At 37.8% G+C, this 22,414-nt stretch overlaps 1 protein-coding gene across 11 annotated transcripts in view; it reads left to right on the top strand.

The window, feature by feature from the left end:
* The first annotated feature begins 5,481 nt into the window (after window positions 1–5,481).
* MBNL1 (muscleblind like splicing regulator 1) overlaps window positions 5,482–22,414 on the top strand; it is a 210,024-nt gene continuing 193,091 nt past the window's right edge. For 7 of the 11 annotated variants that reach the window (XM_020882161.2, XM_070466569.1, XM_070466570.1 and 4 more), the window contains exon 1: window positions 5,482–5,588. The gene's annotated coding sequence lies outside the window, so the exon portion shown is untranslated. The remainder of the gene's footprint in view (window positions 5,589–22,414) is intronic. The other 4 variants (XM_070466565.1, XM_070466564.1, XM_070466562.1 and 1 more) reach the window with 3 other exon arrangements.

The following is a 22,414-nucleotide window of genomic DNA, read 5'->3' as shown; positions in this document are numbered from 1 at the left end:
ACAGTTACTACATGACTACCTTTATCAAAATATCCTTTCATGAGAAAGTGATGTCCAATTTTTACTTTTAAAATATATTCTCTTATACCAGATACATTATTCCTATCTTATTTTTAATGCAAAATATGATGCAATATTGACTCATAAACTTCTAATACATATTTAAATATATCTTTCAAGTGTGTGCTCCTTGGCATGTAGAAAGACCAAACATTTTATTGACCAACTCTAATGCTTGCGAGAAGAGTTGCAACGAACTCTTGCAATGCCAGTAGCAATGAACTCCAGTAGCAATGAACAACATTAAGGTCTAAATTGTGGTCTGAAAAAACTCTGTCCTACTAAAAGGAACCAGGTCCTTTAGAGAAATGACTAAGCTCAGACCTGTGGTAGGAAATGTACAAAATAAACCTGGGTCATCTCACTGTTCCAAAAAGCAAGCATATTATCGATGAATATTAGAATCATCTCAAAAAGCTACAATAGCCAATTACTGGAGCATTAAAAAGGAAGAATGATGACAATATGTTGAAACAAGATAAATTCAAGCCTACAAATCAATAAGAAGTTGACAGTTATCCAACAAAATGTCTAGAATGAAAGAACACATAATTTACAAAACGGGAATTAAAAAGTGAGATACAAACATCACAATAAGTTCAATCTCCATAGTAATCAGAGGGTACAAATTAAAAATATTAAGACCCCATTTTCTTGTCCATCAGATTGGCAAATCTTTAAAAGTTGAAGTATATCAAATCCTGGAAAAAGAGTCAAAAACCAGGACATGTTGGAAGTTCAAATGGATAAAGCTTTTCTTGACTGGGCAATTTGGCAGTGACGATTAATATTTCCAATGTATATACATTCCAAACTTCTACTTTCCCGTCTCTCCCTTAAAGAGAGACTCGCACATCCTGGGAAAGAGGCATGTATGATTCTGATGACTAGCTACACTGTTTTTGGTTGTGAAGAATTTACACAAATTCTATCAACCGGGGGGGTTAGATATTTGTGAATCGGCTCAAAAGAATAACTTAGAGAATTTTTCCGCTGCAACAATAATAACAGCTGATTGCACAGTCGTGTCCAACTCTCTGCAGCCCCGTGGACTGTAGCCTGCCCAAGCTCCTCCGTCCATGGAATTCTCCAGGCAAGATTACTGGAGTGGCTTGCCATTCCCTCCTCCAGGGCATCTTCCCAACCCAGGGGTCAAACCTGAGTCTCCTGCACTGCAGATTCTTTACCAACCGAGAAACTGGGGAAGCTGTATTTTCAAGTTGCATTTTTATAACTCGGTTTATTTGTGTGTGTGTTTCTGGCTGTGCTGTGTCTTCACTGCTGCGTGGGCTCACCTCTAGCTGTGGCAAGCAGGGGCCACTCTGGCTGCAGCGTGGGTTTCTCAGCGCAGTGGCGCCTCTTGTTACAGATCAAGGGCTCTGGGTCACCTGGACTTCAGCAGCTGCAGCGCGCGGGCTCAGGGCTGTGGCTCCGGGGCTCCGGCGCACAGGCACAGCAGTTTTGGCGCATGGGCTTAGTTGCTCGGCAGCATGTGGCATCTTCTCGGGTCAGGGATCGAGCTCGTGTCTCCTACTTTGGCAGGTGGATCCTTTACCACTGAGCCACTAGGGAAGCCCCGAGTTATATTTTTAAGTTAAAAAACGTCACAGTGAAAAACATAAGTACTATGTTGCTGCTGCTGCTCCTGCTGCTAAGTCGCTTCAGTCGTGTCCGACTCTGTGCGACCCCATAGACGGCAGCCCACCAGGCTCCCCCGTCCCTGGGATTCTCCAGGCAAGAACACTGGAGTGGGTTGCCATTTCCTTCTCCAGTGCATGAAAATGAAAAGTGAAAGCGAAAAGTGAAAGCGAAGTCGCTCAGTCGTGTCCAACTCTTCGCAACCCCATGGACTGCAGCCTACTAGGCTCCTCTGCCCATGGGATTTTCCAGGCAAGAGTACTGGAGTGGGTTGTCATTGCCTTCTCCAAAGTATGATGTTATGGCCATTTAAAAACCCACAAAATTATTTAATTCCATATGTGATATATATATATAATATATACATATATAATGATGCAGGAAGTAGATCTGCAAAGATATGTATCAAATTGATAGCATTGATTACCTCTGGGGAGAAGAATCATGTTAGAGGGAAATAGAATAGTCTTTTGATTTACCTGTATTTTTTATACTATAAACATAGTTCAGAATTTAAGTAATCTTTATTTCATAATTTTTTTAATGTTAAGAAAATCACCTTTCAATAACTTTCTAAGGAGGTCATTTAAGACCCCACTTTATAGGTGAGGAAAGACAGCTCAGAAATAATGTCTGGCATGCCCCAAGTTAAACAATAGAGGTGAAAATTAATTCAGGCTGATCTGACTGCCTCCAGGCAAAATTGTTTCCTCAGGATCACAAGTAAAAATGATCTTGTATTTTGCACTGGTCAAAACTTCTTTAGGGAGATACCTAGGTTGGAGACAGGTTTGGGAGCAATACAAATTTGCCTGTACGTATGTATGAAACCATGAATGTATATTAAGGAAATTGTGGGTAAAAATCTGGGCAGGCCCAGAACAGAATCCTGAGAAATTCCAACCTTTACTGGATGAACACAGTTAAAGGAACCCTACAAGAAAATCAAAGAAGCAATTGCTACATAATCAGGAGAAGGTGAAGTAAAGAACTCAAGCAGAAAGAACACTTCTAGGAGGAGGAAGTGGTCAATGGTGGCACATGTTGCAAAGAGGTCAAATACCAGGGCTTTGAGCTGTCATTTGGATTTGGTATCAAGATCATCCTGTGACTTTGTCAAGAGTCTTGATACATAGTAGAGACAGAAATCAGAAGGCAGAGGCATGACAAATAAGGAAGATAGGAAGATTTAACAGTATGGCAGGTCCTAAAAAATTTAAAAAAAAGAAAAGCACATAATCCAGCAACCTAACTTCTAGGTTAAGAACCCATCTGCCAAAGCAGGGGACATCAGAAACTCAAGTTCAATCTATGGGTCGGGAAGTTCCCCTAGAGTAGGAAATGAAGACAGTCTCAGTATTCTTGCCTGGAAAATTCTATGAACAGGGGACCTTGGTGGGCTACCCCTGTACATGGGATAGCAAAGAGTCAGATGCTATTGAGCATGCGCACACATACATGAACACAAAAGAATTGAAAGTAGAGACAGATATTTATATGTTCCTGTTCATAGCAGCATTATTCACAACAGCCAAGAGGTGAAAGTAACCCAAATATCCATTAGAGAAGGACTGGATAAACAAAATACAGTATAGACAAATAATGGAATATTGCTGGTAGTGGTTTAGTCGATAAGTCATGTCCAACTCATGATCCCGTGGACTGTAGCCCGCCAAGCTCCTCTGTCCATGGGATTTCCCAGGCAAGAATACTGGAGTGTGTTGCCATTTCCTTTTTCAGGGAATTCTTCCCAACCCAGGGATCGAGCCTCCTGCATTGACAAGAGGATTCTTTACCACGAGCGCCAACTGGGAATCCTGATGATTCTACAACAACGTGCAAACAATACCTCTGGGATATATGCTGTTAAAAATGCCAAAAATAGGACTTCCCTGCTGACAGTGGATAAGAATCTGCCTGCCAGTGCAGGGGACACAGGTTCCATCCCTGGTCCAGGAAGATTTCACATGCTGTGGAGCAACCAAGCTCGTGAACCACAACTTCTTAGCCCACGTGCTGCAGCGACTGAAGCCTATGAGCCCTAGAGCCCATGCTCTGCAGCAAGGAAAGTCACTGCAATGAGAAGCCCATAGACTGCAACTAGAGAGTAGCCCCAACTCTGTAACTAGGGAACGCCTGCACAAAGCAGCAAAGACCCAGTGCAGCCAAAATTAAATATTTAAAATTTTAAACAATTGAAAGAAGTCAATGGTGACAACTTTTTCAAAAAGAAAAATAATAGGGCAGTAGAGTCGGAGGAGATTTTTTGAGATGGAGGAACCTTGAACATATTCACCAGCCTGGAAAGGATTTTTAGAGAAATAGTGATATACATCTACCATCCAGGTAAAAGGGACAAAATATTGAGCTAGCACATTAAAATCATCTGGAGATATTGAGCATTGTTCTTCCAGGAGTGAACCTGGGTCTTTGAGCAACAGATGGGCTTAATGTTTTATAATAACACTCACATACAGTAATATTTAAATTCTCTCAAAACCCATAGTATTTAAGCAATGTTAACCACATCAATAATAACTTTTTCTTCAAAGTTTTTCTATAAGTATCTCATTTTTTTAATCAAATTTCATATTGGTGACTCTATGGTGGAGTTTTTATTTGGTTTGATTTCAGTATGGCAGGGGTGGGGGAGGGAGCTTCCTTAGCGTTGTTTATTCACTTATTTTCACTTACTGCAAATTGACATTAAGTATGACTTTAGGTGAAATGGAAAATGTTTCCATTTTTAATCATCCCCTAATTACTTTTTATTGCCTCTTTGAAAATAAGGTTAAGTAAAGCAGCATGTGATACCCTGAGAGCATGGTAGTTTCTAAAGTTCGGAAAGCAGTTCTTGCAATGTGTGGAGGTTTGCATAATTACTTAATTATTCTTGCAATCCACCCCCTACCTCTTCCCCAACCAGCAAGGGAGGGTGGGAAGGACCGCCGCATAAAAATTGCAGCTACACATTTGCTTCTATAACCCAGTAACCTGGGAGAAGTATATACATGAGTATTTCCTTTTATTTGAAGTTAGCAGTAGTATGTGTGTTGTCAACTGTTTTTATGTCCTTTTTCAAATATTGTTCCTACTGTCCCATAGGTACTTTTAATTAATGCCCTATCTTCTGAGAAAATTAACCAGTGAAATACTCAGCATTGCAGAATCTGCACCTGTTTTTTATTCTTGTGGCTGAAGTTGAGAGAGACCAGAGCTCATGAATAAGGAGCACTTTCAGTTTTGCAATGCTTTATCTATATGAAACAGGCAACTATTCATGGGAAAGGAAGTTTAAGACTTTTAGGTTAAAAAAACCACTATTCAGATTCCAGGAAAATGCCCGTTTACTGAAGCTTTTTCTTTTTACAAAATGTCTGTAGTCAGGTTAGCATTTAGGTCATACTCCAAAGACTTCACATTAATTAGCCTTATGAAAAAGCAAGTTTATTCCTCATCTATCAGCCTGGCAGTTTCTTCCACATAGAGCAATATTTTCTGTTTTTCTATGATTATCATTTAACCACAGAGGAGATGTTTCCTCATGTAAATGAACATTACTTAAGTATAGATTTCTATAACTTTTCTAAAATTTGCTTACACACATAACTATATACATTAATTTTGTATGTGTACACACAAATTATAGGCTGTTACCATGATTTCAAGTGTAAGCTTTGTGAATAATTTTCTGTTCTCTGTAGAATTTATAAAGCATAATGACTGGTGTTTCACACTTCCTCTTTCAGTAGACTATCGCTTTGCAGAGGGGGAGAAAAAAAAAACGTGTCTAGAGAGGAGAGCAGAGCAGAGAACAGTTCTTTGAGGTACTGTTAGCTTAATTCAATTCTCTAAGCAGCCCAACAAGCAACTGTGAATAAGACATAGAGGTAAGAAGAAAGTATTACTTATTATTTTTCATTTTATTTGGGTTGTTACTTATAGAACAATTTAAATACTGGCCAGATTACAAAGTAAGCTAAATTAAACCAGATATCTCTCTCAAGTAAGTAGTCAATATTTCAAATGAAAATGCTTAGTAAATTTATAATGTCTCAACTTCATACAATCTTTAAAAAGCTGGAAATTTTAAAAGTTCTCATTGACCGTTAAATTATTTTAACTGCAAAGTTAAACACACTCTTTCTTCGTAAGTTTGTACACAACTTACGCTAAAAGAATTTTTATTTTAATGACAAATTTTGAGAACTTTTTTCTTCCCCAGCTCCGGTAAATTCTTAACATTTTAAAATTCTCCTACATATATTGGTTTGTTAATTTTGCATATTATTAGTGGAACATTTTCTGGGGAAAAGATATTCTTGCATTTGTTTACTCACTGTGAAAATGTATTATTTTAAAAGGACATTTCAGTATTATTTTTCATATCATCACATTACAGTGATATTTAAATACTTTAGAAAAGCAATTCGTAGTGTTTATGATATGATCTAAAAAAACTAATTCATGTTTGTCTTAAGATCAGTTTAGTTTAATGCTTAACAACAGAGCAAGAACTAAAATAAAGACCATTTGGATTTGTAACTGGAGATCAAACTAAGCTGAAACTGATCTCACTAGGAAATTCTAAAGTAATCTAAATACAATGTAATTTTTTCCAATTGTTTGCCCCAATTAGAGTAATGTTTACACATATTAACATGAATTAATTGTTTTTAATACAATTGTATTCTTTATACAACAATTTTTAAATCTTCCTTTTAAAATCAGTTGGTTTCTATGTACTTTGGCCAAAATCATTACAATTTATTTCAATACATCTTTAAAAAGAAAAATGCACTTATACACACACACATATATAACATATATATATATATATATATATACACACACACACATATATTCAAATAATAATGCAAACGCTTACTTGACTTGGTTTGCTTTTTCAATTAGAATAATCGCATGGCTTCCAAAAGAGAAAGTCTACGTTGTTCAATCAACTAATGGATTTAATTTTTACTATTTTGGTAAACAGTACTGTCATACTGGTTCTACTGCATTACCTGGAAAAAAGCTTTTTTAAAAAAACTATTTTCATGCCAAGTGCTGTAAAAAGAGTGGCTGTCTTTTGATTATTAGGAGAAAAAAAAAAGAAGCAAAAACAGATTGATAATGTTATAAATTCCGGAAGTAAGCTGTTGACTAAAGTTTGGCATTCTTAACTAATTAACATTTTAAAATTAAGCTGACAGTTGTGAGAAAACCATTAAAATTATGCACCTTCATCTTTATGTGTCACACATCAATTAAATACAACTACTTCCATAGAACTTCATTATGTTATTTGCAACAATATCATTTTTAATGTCTTTCTCTATTCAAAACAAATGATGGAAATATTTTTAAATGTCCAGAATTTTAAGTATGAGATAGTTTGACATCATGAACTACTAAGTTCTGTGTGTATGATATACATAGTGCGGTGTTACACTGAATAACTGATGACAACAAAGAAAAAACATAATCCAAGGAAATTAAACTCTAAATTGATCACTGCTGTAAATCAGAATGCAAATGAAGGCTAAATAAATAGAGAAAATGCTATCTTGCTAGCAAGACAGATGTGTTGATGTTGTTGTTGTTGAGAATTATTAAAGTCTTTGAACAAACAGCCTAGTCCTAGATTATGGAAAATAAGCTTAGAGTATTTTCTGCCTTTGAGAAAATTATACCTACAGAAAAAAATATAGTGCCTCTCTGGCTGTGTTTGCGTAAGTCATGCAGATAGTTGAAGGGGATATTCTTGGCATTGTTAGGAAAACAGCTGGATGCATTGCACAGGCTTTTTTTGTCATAAGTTTTAAAAAATATTTATGTATTTATTTATTTAGATTGCGCTGGGTCTTAGTTTCAGCACGTGGGATCTTCTTTCTTTAGTTGCGGCATGTGGGATCTAATTCTCTGACCAAGGATTGAACTCAGGGTCCCCTGCACTGGGAACATGGAGCCCTAGCCGTTGGACCACCAGGGAATTTCCATTACATAGACTCTTTATTTCACACACTATCACTGCATAAAACATTCAGACTTTGCCCCCACATCCAAAGTCACAAAGAATTGGACATGATTTGGCAACCGACCAATGAACAATCACATCCAAAATTTTAAAGTGAAAGTAGATATCATACTGTAAATAATTCATTGCTGGGAAACATAAATTTTGACTTTTGAACTATAGACACATATTTTACTATGTTTCATTAGAATTATATTCATGTGACATACTATCTGAGGCATCAATTTTCACTGAGTCTAATAAAAGTTAAAGCTGAATGTCTGCTGTGTGGCATTGTGAAATTTTATGTCTGTCTTAACAAGACACAGTTGACTATGTGACCTGTGGGTGATATTGCTGAGGACCTGTCAGTCGACTGAGACCCAGGGTTGACCCAGCTAATCTCGCAACTCCCTGGCTATATCTCTCTTTCAGGGTATGAACTTCCCAAAACTGCCCACCTGTAGAAGAGAACGACTTGCTAACAGAAGATGCTATCCCACCCTGACCAATATATCATCTTTCATATAAAAATTTTACTTTGAAACAACATTATCTGTTTCTGATATAGATAACTGGATTTCCAAAAGGACAGAAACATTTCTTTGTTGTTTGTTTTGCTTTCCCTTCTTTGGGCCATTTCCCATTTGCAAAAAAAAAAAGAAAAATAGACACAAGAAAGTTTGTTGCCTGAAAGAGATTATGGTTTAAGTACAAACTAAGAAGATGGCATGTTTTAAATTCAGAAACAAAAATTCTCTCAATCTAGGTATTGTGAGTCAGCCTTTTAAAAGCAAATTTGTATCCACCTACATCTGTTGATCTTCTATTTATTTTTAACATATATGATCTCCAGATAAGCATCACATGTAGTATATTCATATTTATTTTGTTAATAAAACTGTGTGCTTAATAAGTTGGAAAATAAGTGCATCCCAAAAATATGCACTGTGGTAGTCAGTATATGCTGTCTGTGAGATAGAATGTGTATTTCAGTTCCATACAAGAAATCATATATCTGCAAATATAAAGAATAAGGGCAAGTCCTTTTATATTTCTGAATACTCCCACTTAAAATGATATATTAAATGCAGTTGACTGTACACGTCTGCACTGCAGTGTAGAAAATAAAGACACCACTAATTTATTGTAAGTCAACTATTACGTCAATAAATTCTTTAATTTTAAAGAATTTTAAATTCTGCTAATTTTTAAAATTTTTAAAGTGCAAATTATTTGTTGTTTGAGCATTATTGTTGTATTTCCAACACTTACCTGACATCATTGATAATTTTTATTATTTTACATGAACTAAAATCAGGCAGTTATATTTGATGTTTTCCAAATTGCTTTGTTTTATTTTTTCATTATTCTATGCATATACAAGAAATAATTTTTAATGTTTCAGTATTATTGAGGAAAATGCTAAATTTGTATTTTAAAATCCAAATTTAAAGAAAAATATTCGACTTTACAGATATTTAATTGTAAGCTTTTAGTTTTTTATGTATGTAGTTGTTACCACATTCTCAGACTTCTTCTTTTTGATATAAGTAGTAATATGATCTTCAGAAACATCACTAGCTTGTTCTGATTCTGAAAATAAAAGGTAGAATTTTTCTTTAAGTATACCTTAGTTAAATTTAGTTTCACTTTTCATAAGAAAAAAATTAAGCAGATGCATTTAATCTTTTCCTGCGCTAGTGAACAAATCTGAATTAGAGAAGAGATAAAAACATTCTCAGTGCAATTAGGCGGCTTTCTCAGTAAGATAAAATCACATATCTGATGGCAATGGACTTTTCCAAATGCTCACTAGATACACTTGTTATACTTCATTTACTTAAAATGTATTTATTTAGAAATAATTTCAAGCTCAAAAAATGTTATAAAAATAAAAGCAGTATACTGAACTCTCTTATTCCCTTACCCAGGTTGGCTTAATCTTAATATTTTACCCCATTTGATTATAATCTGTTCTCATTCTTTCCATCTTCCTATGTCTATTTTTTTCTTTCTGAACCACTTGAGGGCAAGTGACAAACAGCATGGCCCGTTCCTTCACTGTGTAATGACTAAAAATAGTTTCTTCGTTAGCAGTTACATATAATTATCTGCTTCACAAATTTACATGGATACAATATTTTAATCTCATATTTGTCCATATTCCAATTTTACTGCTTATCTAATAATACCTTTTATGATATTTCTCCTTCCAGTAAAGAATTCAGTCTGATGTCACATATCACATTTTGTTGTAGTATCTCTTTAGCCTTCCTTAATTTGGAGCATTTCAACATTTCTTTGTATAGAATTGCAAATCTTAAAGAATACAGTTTATGCACATACTGTTTTTTCTTTTCAACAGAGAGTTCCTCATTTTATACATTTGACATTTTTTTCATGATTTCCTTGTGGTCATGCATTTTTTTGCTAGAATACGGCGCCTACAGGTGCAATCAGCATCTAGAGGCATGTGGTGCTCCTCTGTGCCACAAGGAGGGTGTTCATTTGGGCTATCTAATCAAGGTGTTGTCTCATTTCTCCATTTTATAAGGACGGCTCCGCGTGTGGGTTTAGCATTAGCCAGTGTTATCCGATGCAGTCTGTACTAAAATGGTTTCCAAATGATGATTTTTCAACTCAGCACTTCCTAAACATTTGCATCGGTCTTGCACATTCTACTGTAAGCAAAAGAACTCTCTTTTCTCCCACTTATTTGATTATTAATTTATGTTTATCTCTCACTGGTGTGAACTCATGGATTTCTGTACTTTCAAAGGCTATAATTCATTGCTGCCTTAATAATTTTGGTGCTCAGATGGCCCACATTTAGCCAATGGAGCCCTCTCTTTCTGATTTCTGATGTCTTGCAACATGCCCTCATCATTCAAGTAAGTATTCTCTTACCCTTTTGTATAACATGTTCTAGGTTGATCTAGTACCCATCCTGTATCACCCCTGAAATCATTAATTTCTCATTTCCTTTAGTGGGGAATAGTGTTAGAAGCTAAGATTTGAACATTTAGTATACTCACTGCCACTGCAATATCTTTGTTTCTTGACTCTTTCTGGAGAAATATATTACTGCATATACTTACATAGAGACATAAACACACAAATATGCATTCACAAGTCATAGGCATCCATGAATAAGAACATTTGTATAGACACACCTCTGTTTTAGACATCATGAGTTCATCTGATAGCTCTAATTCTAATCTATTTTTAAAGGATTCTTTCTTGCCCTCCACAATTCCATAATTTTGTGCTCCTTCTTCTGCAATGTGAGCCCTGGATCCTAACTATCAATATGCTTACTCATTTGCTCAATTCTATGTTACATCTAAAATAATCTTTAAATTGTTTTACCCAAATCACTACTACAATAAGCAGACCTACTGAAATAGAGGGCAGAGTTTGTGTGCACGTCTCTCCCCCACACTCATACCCCACCAAACACTGTAGTTGTAAATTATTAGATGAATACATTTTCCTTCCTTCCTCTCTCATTCCATCCCTCACTTTCTCTTCTTTCTCTTTCTATTCAGGTTATCATAATATTTATTTAAAATACAATTAGATTATTTGTTTCAATTTGTTTCTGGCTTTAGGATTTTTCTCCTTTGCATTATTATTGCTTTAGTGTTTTTTTTCCCTTAATTTATTTAATATTTTTTAAGTCATGAAGAGGAATTGCTACTTGCTTGGGGCCAATTCTGTTAAACAAACCTGATACAACCTAATTAAAATTTTATGACACACAATTCAGAAATATTTGTTTGAGTTATTAATTGAACTTTTCCCTTATATTTCAATTTTATGCAGTCTACATTTGGTCTAAATTCAGTTACTTTCTTGGGTGTTCAAAAAAATGACCATTTCAAATGAGAAAGGAGATAGATATCTGTGGTACTTGGCCAACTTTATGTGTTTATCATTCCAGAGATTTTTTAAAAGTTAATTGTGCAAATATCATCACATTTACAACAAATAATTAGATAAGGAAAGTAAGATAAGAAGTAACCATGAATTTTTATAGTTCATAAGCACTGGAAAAAATTCTCACCCTTCCATATAAGTTATTCTATAATGTTCCTGCTCCCAGGCCTCCCCCATATTCTACTCCAGTGCTTATAACTATGAATACATCCTAATATTTGTGGTGACAAGAGAAAGTAGATCGATGTCAAAAGATTCATTTTCAATTTCAATTGTCACTTACTGACTGTGGATCTTATATAAGTTACTTGTCTTTCCTCTCCAGAAACCTAACCCATACAGTTCAATTTTTAAAAATCCATACCTCCTTAACATCTGCCAACTTCTGGATTCATACCTCAAAGTTATTAAAGTTCTTCATTCAGACGTTAACAGATATGTCAAAGTCAACATGTCCAAAAAGAAAAAAAGTTCTACTTATCCCCTACTTTTCATTTCTCCATCCCCAATCTTCTTTGCTCAGTAAATGGCACCATCTTATAATTAGTTATGTAGGTCAAAGGCATCATTAATTTTTCTCTTCACTTCATTTACACCCTAGTTATGAGCAAGTCTATTAAATATATTTTTCCAAAATAAATCAAAACACTGATCAGTCTCACCCCTTCTGCCATCTTGAGTATCATGTGAGACACTGTCTCTGTACTTGTTGTATCCTCCTAAGACATTTCTCTTTTTCTACTCATGCATCCCAGTGCCAGCATGGCTCTTTAAAACATAAATCAAATCATATAACTCGCTGCTTGAAATTCTTCAGTGGCTTCCTATTTTAAGCATGATAAAATTGAAATTCTTCATTTCTTGTCCTCTACCTACATCTTCGCCCTCAAATCCTCCCTGTCTTCCCTTCATTCACTATGTTCTGACTCCACACATTATTTTGCTCCTAGGGTATCTTAATTTTGCGCGTACTTTTCCTTCTCTTTTCTTAGCAAGCTCTTCCCACACATATTATTATGACACAAGCATTCTTTATTCAGATCTCTGCTCAAATGTTCCTCCAAAAAGATGTCTTCCATAACCAGCTACGTATCTTATTGTAGAGTTCCTACTCCAGTCATTCTCTGTCTTTTAATATCATTTACATTTTTTTCCACTTTTTGATAAAAATGTTATTGAAGTAGAGTCGCCCCTCAGGGCTGCAGTCTCCCCCACTGTACAGCAAAGTGAGTCAGCCATAGGCACACACATACCCCTCATTTCCAGATTTCCTTCCCGTCTGGGTCACCCCAGGGCGCGGAGCAGGGCTCCCGCGCTGCACGGCAGGTTCTCATTAGTTACTTGTTTTATCCATACGTGCTCATGCGTGCTCTGCTCCTGAGTCATGTCCAGCTCTTTGCGACCCCGTGGACTGCAGCCTGCCAGGCTCCTCTGCTCACAGGATTTCCCAGGTGAGAGTATGGGAATGGGTTGCCCTTTCCTTCTCCAGGGGTTCTTCCTGACTCAAGGATCAAACCCGTATCTCCTGCATTGGCAGGCAGATTCTTTACCACTAAGCCACCAAGGAAGCCCTGTTTTATACATAGCAGTCTATGTGTGTGTATATATATATATTATATATGTATACTTATGTGTGTGTATCCCAATGATATTTAATACCAAATAAAATTTTAGTCTTTTTTTTTAACTCAATTATTTACTGTCCATCCCTCCCATTAGAATAGAAGTTCCATGAGGGCAGGGATTTGGTCTGTTTTGTTCTTGTTATATCCACAGGATCTCAAACACTGCCTGGAATATAGTATATGCTAAAATAAATTATTAAGCAAAATGTTCCAACATGTCTAAGCCTCATGTACAAATAAAACAGGCCTAATGAAAATGACAGCTATCTCCCAAGGTGGTCTGGAGAAGGCCATGGTTATGGCAGGACTCTGAACTGTCATGCAGTTTTCAGGTGGGGATACTTCTGTTAGCATGGAGGGAAAGGAACTGAAACCAGAAGGTGGTCCCTGGAGACAACAAATGGACCAAGAGGTTCTCTTTTTCGGTGTGTGCTGGCGTTTTTCCACTGAGCTAAAAAGAGATGAGTCCCCGTGGCCGCCACTGGCCTCCTAGAATGTGGGGGGGCAAGTTCTGTGCATTGCTACCCCACTGCACCTGCACTTTTCCTGTCCCTGCCCTCAGCACCAAGAGAACACCTGCCCATTCTTCTCTGGGCTTCCCAGGTGGCGCCAGCAGTAAAGACCCCGCCTACCAATGCAGAAGACGTGAGGGATGTGGGTTCGATCCCTAGGTCTGGAAGATCCCTGCAGAAGGAACCCACTCCAGTACTATTGCTTGGGAAGTCCCATGGAGAGAAGATCCTGGTGGGCTACAGTCCATAGGGTGGCAAAGAGTTGCACGTGACTGAAGCAGCTTAGCATGCATGTTCATTTTGCAGTCAGGGTTCATTGCTTTCTTCAAGCCAGATATAGAGCAGTCTCCTTCCAGAATCCTTTCCTGACGAACCATCTTCATGGCTATGCATACAGTTCACATACTGTCTTGCAAATGTTTTCTGGATCTATTTTTGGTGTCGAAGTGGATTATAAAGCTGCTCTAGGAAAATTGTTTTTGGCTTTGGTTTGGTTTGGGTTTTGGTCTGTGCAAAATGTCAAGATTAAAGTTATAAACATACAACTTGGTTCTTGAGACTTTTAGGCCCCAAGGATAGTGGTGGTGATGATGATGATAATAGCTTTATTATACTCTTGGCATCAGTGTTTAGTACCATTGCATGTGACATGGTATGTCACTTTTTAGTACTATTTTTTAGTACTATTTAAAAATATTATTGTATGTCAAAGGCTTCCCACGAGTAATTTAATACCTCACCAATCCTGTGAAATATGCACTATTTTGCAGATTTAAGAGAAAAAGGGAGAGAGGTTCAGAGAGATGTAACTTGATAACGGTAACGTAATTGATCTTGATGTGTTTTTCTCTAAGCTGGATCTTTATCATCATATTATATTGCTTCCAGTATATATTTATTGAGAAACAAGATAGGCAAAGCTGTGGTTTAGATACTATTAGAAATTTATAGATTTACATGGTACAACCCCTGCCTCAGAAATCTTACCATCTAGTAGAGGAAATATTAAAAGAAATGGATTTTGAGACACAATATGAAAAATATAAGGTATTACCCGAGATGTCAAAATAATTGAAAGCTCTACTTCTGGGTGAGGTGATGGCACAAGGCTTAGTAAAACAAGCAACTTTAAAATTGAACCATCAACAGTTTATTATATGAAAAAGATATATTTGGGGTAAATTTCAAAGAACTAAAATTTTAAAATTTCAAAGAACTAAAAATATTAGTATTTTATGAACTATGATTTATAAAAATGAATTTAATATTGTTCCCTTTTCCCCATTTTATGGGCCTCACCACAGGAGGTATTTGGTGTCCCTGACTTTGTGGTTCTTCTCAGGAAGTGGGTTATGTGAGGAGAAGAGTTTAATTCTTGGGAGAAGACCGTTTTCATTTTGAAGTGTGTTTATTCACGTGTTCATACATCGAGCATCATGCTTTGAGCACTGTTCTAGATGCTGAGGGAACAGTGATGGACAAGACCAAGTTTCCACCCTCAAGGAGCTGAACTTATAGTCTAGTGGAGAAAGACAACGTGTACACCAGTAGCCAAGTAAATTTTTTAAAAGGGAATTTCAGATGATGATAGCAGCATGAAGAAAATTCAGCAAAGCAGGACAGAGAGACAGCCGGCCTCCCGAGGTGGCCTCTCTGAAAGCGTAATGCTTAAGCTAAGTCTTGAAAGCTGAGAAGACCAAGGCACCATGGACTCTGGGAAGAGTGACCTGGGAAGACTGAGAGGCAAGCGCAGAGACAGGAATGAGCTCAGCATATCTGAGAAGTAGAAAGGAGTCTGGTCCTTTGAGGGAAATAGGGCAAGAAGCTAAGGAGGTGAGGTTGACAAAGGGCCAGGTCACCCATGCTGGAAGTCAAGGAAAAGAGTTGTCCAAAGTGGGCAAATATTTGCAAGGATGTGTGCACGTGTGGATGGGGTGGAGGAACACAATGAATGACTCATTCATTATCTGTGTTTAACACGGGCCAGGGAGTAAACTGTTGTTTGAAGAGAAGCAGGAATTGCTACATAGGTCAAAAGTTTTTTAGGAGATAAATGATTATATTTAGATAAATTTAAGATAAGCTCAGTTTTACCTTCAGAGGTTAACTACATTTTCTTGCCTTTTCATGTCCATAATAGGTGTGAGTCTGATAAAAGTGAAAAGGTCTCAAATATTATTTAAATTTATCAACTTGAGATTTTTCAGTGAAATTGCTGTGGATTAATTAACCCCAATCATGGCCACTGAAAATAAATTCACTGATGTCTGGTAATGGGGTCATGAGGCACTTCATTTCTGCATTGATATGAAGCAGAAAAGACTAGAGAAAAGGCTACATTAGAGTCTCTAGAGACAACAGATGTTCCTTTATTTATTCTTCCTAAATCTCAATGTCAATGATCATAGGGACCCTTGGGATATCAACCTGTTCCTCTTATAAGTAGCAGTAACTTACACACTGAATTTTCCATGGTAATTATGAATTCCCTCTGATTTATTTTTCTCGTCTCAAGAGCTTTAAATGACCCAATTATTACTGACACTTATTGTTACTATTATTATTATTATTAAAAACTTTTTGAGGGAGTTTGGAAGTGGGGTATGATTTGGGAAGGGAATATAAGCTAACTTACTGAGAAAGATATTCATTTTTTAAAAAATGGAATAAGCAGACTCAATATCTAAGAGCAAATGTCCTCCCCCTAACACTTAAAAAAGTGAATTGCAGCTAGTATGGCTGTTTCTATGTCTGATTTGGGTTAAGAGCCTAAATAGAAAAAAAAACAAAATCTACTGTGACCTTGGTCTGAGTATGTGCTAGAAGATTGGCCATGGGTGGTGTGGAGAGGAACACAGAGATAATTCCCCCAAGGCAGGCAGACATGATATTGTAGGAGTCAGAAGCTAACTTTTACATGCTCCTGACGGTATCTAATTAGAAAATCATTATGCTACTAGTATTGGGAAGTGTGGAGGGTGCTACTAAGCAATGCATTCCATCCTATCACATACATTTGTGGACATGATGACTCACCATGTTGTTGGATTAATGCAAAGTGTGAGATGGTGTGTTGTTTCTAAGTGCTGGTGTGTGAGAAAATAAATATATGCGTATCCACAGTGTGTGAATGTTAAGAGACCAGTCCTGAAACATGAAGCCACTCTCTGACCTGTTGCTTACTATAGTTGGGTAACTTAACCAAGAAGCAAATCTACTGTGGGAGTTAACGGGATTTCTGCCATAGAGCAGTACACATTTGTTGACATGAACTAGGTTCAGGAGGGGATCACAGAAAAAGCATGTGGGTTTGGGGCGTGACTCTATTTAGTTAACTTGAGGCTGATAATTTCTCCAGCATTGGATACTAAGAATGCCTTCTCCTGGCCAAGCAGACTCTCCTGCCTTATTTGGCTTTGTTCTTCTGATGGTGACCCATCGTGTTGGAAAAGAATCTCTTTCAAAAGTGTAAATGTTCCTCTTTCTGTGGGTGACATCATCATTCCTGTGGCCCAAGTCTTTGTTACTAAATAGTACTTAGCAACATATAATTATTATTTTCTCCTCTTAGAGTTCTGAGCGTGTTTGTTCTGATGAAGTTGAAAGATACGCTTCCCGCCCCCCCTCCAGGAGGTAGGAGTAAAATCTGAAAAAGAGGAAGTTATGTCTGAAAGGATCTCTTGACTTGTGTTACTTAAAAGAAGCAAGTAGACAGCTAAATTTCTGTACTGTGGTAACAGCTTTGACTGGGTTTTTAAAAAAAATCATAATTTCATGTAGGGCTCCAAAGGAAGTGGTTTCCATGCAACTGTGCACATAAACTGTTCTTTAAAGTGGTAGACAGATGCCTTTTGCTTGGCTTGGCTTGGCTTGTCCTCATGATTTCCCTTGTAAAGTGGGTAGGGAAAGCTGGACAAAAGAAAGCTGCTCACTGGCCAATTAAGGAAGATGTTTCTAAAGTGCCTGTTTATCATCCAAGGAAGATCTAGGATTCCCTTTTAACTACATCCTACCTGTCTGTTTAAAAAACTGTAGGGAATCTGTCTTTTCATCTTGTAGAAAATTGCTGTAAATGTCTTAAGATTGTAGTTTGAGTCTAATCCTCATATTTTGAAGACTTGAAGTCTAACATGAGCTTATTCTTTAAATATTCTAGATTTTTAAATTTATAATTGCCATCCACTTAAAATAATAATAGTGGTTATAAGTTATCAAATGCCTGGTCCATGTTAGGTTAATTCTCATGAAGTCATTCATGAGCACATTTTTATGAGGTAGGCATTTTAAGTTCACAGGAAACTGAGACTTGAAGAGATTGTCCAGAACCTCGAGTCTAATAACAGACTCCAAAGATTGTCTTTATCTCACAGGAGTCAAGGTCATGGGCAGAACCGCATTTTTGAAAAATTACCCCTGTGCTTTTTAACCTAATTCTTCTAAAACTGTGGTGCACACACAGCTCGTTGCACGAGGTGCGGGGGAAGGGTATGCCTGGCTTCAGAAGTGTTCAACAACAGAAGCCAAATGGTAAGGTGGCAGCAGCCGGACTCTTGCCAATGGAAACTGGCCCATGTGTCATATCTGGCATGTGCATACCTGTTGTCAATAACCCCAAAATGTTTCCCCTTTAGTCACCCAGTAAGTTAGTCATAAAAGAGGCAGGCTTACTTCAGTTGTCTTCTTCTTCTATCATGGTAAGGAAGAATATCTAAAACTGTGCAAAGTATCATCCCAGAACTCCATTTTTCCTCATAGTCAATTTGTCTGCACCCCATAAATTGGATATTTGGTGCCAGATATGCCCTTTTCCACAAGTTCAAGTCTAATCTGTTAACACTTCCCAGGGCCCATGTAGAATTCTAAGTATTTAGGAACCCTGACAAACTATTTACAGCTTCTTCCAACACAGACCTACCAGTATACTGTAAGAATAAACAGACTTCAAAGTCATCACAAGGAGAAAAACTGTTCTGGCGAAGTCTGTAATTTAGAGTATCTTTAGAGAAGAGACTTTATGAAAAGAGAGACTCAGAGTGGCCAGCCTCTTTTACACAGTTACCTTTTTCTTTATTTAATTGTAAAGACTAAATGACAGGTAGGAAAATGCTTTTGCAGGACGTGGGCGTCCTGAAGCCATAGAAGAAATAAGTGCGCATGGGAATAAGCCTGTGGGTAGGAGTTAGACACTGCTGCTCTATTGCTAGTCTAGAATGATCATGCATAAACATCTTTATGATGGCACCTGAACAGAATTAATAAAACCCTATTAAAGGCACTTGATACATTATTTAAAATAAGCACACATTACTTTTTTTATCCAGAATAGAAAAAAAATGTTACATCAGGAACAAGGATTTAAAAAAAAAAAGCCTGTAATTTTGACAAAATAAAAGATAGCACAAGTGGATTTTCATATTTTAATTCAAAAGCTGACATACTATACTCTGAAAGTGTGCGAGAAACGATAGCTTTGTCTGTAGATGTCAGTCTTAAAAGATTAAACCCAGGAAGCGAATGAAAATAAACAGCAAAGAGCAGAGCAAGGGCAGAACAATAATGGTAAGTCACAGATTTCTTCAAACCTCGCTCTCAGGGGCTGTGTGGTGGACACCCTGCACCGTAACAGCAGTAAAGTCATGGCTGCATGCAAAAACAGTAACCGAATTCTTTCAAATGAGGAGGAATTCGGGCAGTGTAGACATGTAGTTTATACACTATGACGACTCTCACAAGGCTATGAGTCCAGATGTTTGAATTCAATGAAATAAAGGGGGGTGGGTCATAAAAATAATAATTGTCTATCTTTGGAACTTAGAGTCCCTTGTTCACATTCTTTTTTCTCTTTCACTGCACTTTGCAAATTTGTATTGTTTACCTGTGTGTGTTAGTCGCTCAATTGTGTCTGACTCTTTGTGACCCCATGAACTGTAGCCCACCAGGCTCCTCTGTCCATGGGATTCTCCAGGCAAGACTACTGGAGTGGGTTGCCATTCCCTTCTCCAGGGGATCTTCCCGCCCAGGGATCAAACCCAGGTCTTCTGCATTGCAGGCAGATTCTTTACTATCTGAGCTACCAGGGAGGTCCTATTGTTTACTTACTTGATTATAATTACTCACTATTTCATATCTATTGCCCCAGTGCGACTGTATGTTTCAAGAGGCTTGGGGTCTAGTGTTGCTCACCCTGTAGCCTCAGATTCCAGGAAAGGCAGAATTATGTCAGGGGCTCAGTGACTATTCGTGGACCAGGTAGGAAAGCCGACAGCAAGAAGAGTGAAAATGCCCCAGTTACTGGTGAGCTGGTGGCCTAGGGCCGGAGAAGTTTGAAAAGGGAAAAGAATGTTCAACACTGTCCAAAATACGTGAATTACTGAAAAGGCTAGAGGGGATCAGGTCCTGTCAGCGATTATGCATTGCTAAGCCTCTGGCAGAAATAAGGGCATTTAAGGCCAGCTAGGTGTGACCGGGAGGGTCCTTTGGGCTGACCGCACATTCACAAAGATGGTACATTATGACTAATAACACTACCTGCAAATGAGATTCAGATGAGAAATGTCCTGTTATTTATTTGTCTTTATGATTTAACCATGTTAGTTGGTGAGTGAATTCACAAAATATACTAAAATTTGCCAGACCTTCTATTTCTAAAAAAACCCTCACATATATAATCATACATACATATATTTTCTTATATATGCATATACATATCTATATGTATTCTAGAACACATATATAGAGAGATATAATTATATTTTCTGTAATCTGATATAAATAAACCCCAAAGTGGATCATGATACTCTGAAGCTTTGATAACATTCTCAATTGTGCTCATGATCACAATTTCTTAGAAAGAAACAGGGTATAGAATTTTAAGCACACAGCAACCTAAGCATTACAGAACATGTAGGATTATCCTCTGTGTGGGCTCGATTGTTTCCCTAGCTAGTTTTAAAGCCCAAACTTCGCTGATCTTATCTGGTATAAAGTGTAGCCGGTTTTGATTGCCTGAGAAGCACCTCATCCAACCAGGTACACAACAAAAGTGCTGCATCACCTTACTTCCTGACTCCCGCATTTCTACATGTGTATGGGTACCTGTTTACCCAAAAACCTAACTGGACTTGAGACAGAGTTTCCTGCAGATAACATTGTTTCTGTTGTGCCAACTAAACTTGCCAATGGGAGGAGCCAGAGCAGGTCCATGCATTGCCACTGATTCTGAGTAATTTCTTTGCATAAACTCTAGCTCTGCAGTAGGAAAACTTGACGGCACAGCGGAATCATCTGAGGAACTTACAAGAAAATACCAATGCCATGCCTAGAAATCCTGATTTCATTGCAGCCCAGAAATAGACGGTTGTACTCTATGGATCCGAAACGTGGCTGAAGTCAAGAGCCACCGCCCTGGTTTCGGTCTCCTTTCTAGGATGGGCTCATAAATACCGTCTCACATGTCTCTCTTGAGGGTTCAAAGAGGTAGCGCGGGTGACAGGAGTTCCCTAACATCTCTGAACGCACCAGTTTCCCTTCTTCCTTTATTTCAGGGGAAATAGGGAAGGATGAGGCGGTGGGGAGTCTGGAAAAGTGAGGAGGAGGGATCTTTGCCGTGGAGCCCTCCAGTTCTGCCAATTAGCAGTTCATTAGGGTTAACAAGCTTCCTTTGTCAAAGCAAACACTTTTGAAGGATTAAGCCTCATTCTCGCCTTAGTGTGACTGACTTTAATCAGATAATCTCCTATCACCTAGTTGGGAATTTGTTGTTAAAGGTCTGAGGGAAGCTTGAAGAGAGTTGCTGGGGCAGCCGGGTGTTCCCCCAGGGCAGGGTGAGGAAGTCTGGCTGTCTGCGGCCCGGGGGTCTGGGAACTAGACTTGACACTGTTGACTTTACACAACGGCAGCATGAAAAATAAGGAAAACAAACTTCTCCCTGCTGTTGCTATAGTGTAATGATTTGTTAAAAGTGGTTGTAGCATCAACCTGTTTGTCTAATGGCCCTTCAAGACTTTCTGTGTCTTTCTTTCTGCCATCAAACACTTAACACATATGTGCCAGGTAATCTTACCATTTGGAGCTGCTTGGGAGTCTACGAGGAGCCAGGCTTTGCCCAGCTCTGCCCTCCTTGCCATCTGCTTAGCACATGGGTTTAACTGAATCATTCACTTGCTACATTGTTTTTCCAAATGTGTAGGGTCTCCCCCGCCTTAATGTCTTCCCCCATACTAGACTAGATTGTGAACACCATGAAGCCGTCTTCATAATTTCTGTATTCGCAGTGCAGTGTAACTATTGGCGAGTGGTGCCCAATAAATATTTTTAAACGAATCAAGAAGCAGCACGGAGCACCCTGCTGTCTACGTGAAGACAGAACTAATTTATGACTGTCCTGCTTAGTTCCCACACTACTGGACACGGCAATGAGGGAAGAAGAGAAAAAAGATGTGTATACGATACTCCCACCATTTTCATGTGACAAAAGTTCTCATTCAGCGGTCCCTTCGGGACATTGCTTGAGACATGGTTTGAAAGTAATTTCTGGAAACAGAAAAGAAAGAAGGAATAACAGATGCCGAAAAGATTCAGAAAGAGAAAACCCATTCAAAGGAGTGAAAAGAGAGAAGGAT

The sequence above is a fragment of the Odocoileus virginianus genome, chromosome 4 (assembly GCF_023699985.2).
Source record: "Odocoileus virginianus isolate 20LAN1187 ecotype Illinois chromosome 4, Ovbor_1.2, whole genome shotgun sequence".
In the NCBI taxonomy this organism is placed as follows: Eukaryota; Metazoa; Chordata; class Mammalia; order Artiodactyla; family Cervidae; genus Odocoileus; species Odocoileus virginianus.
This window is presented reverse-complemented; position numbering and strand designations above follow the sequence as displayed.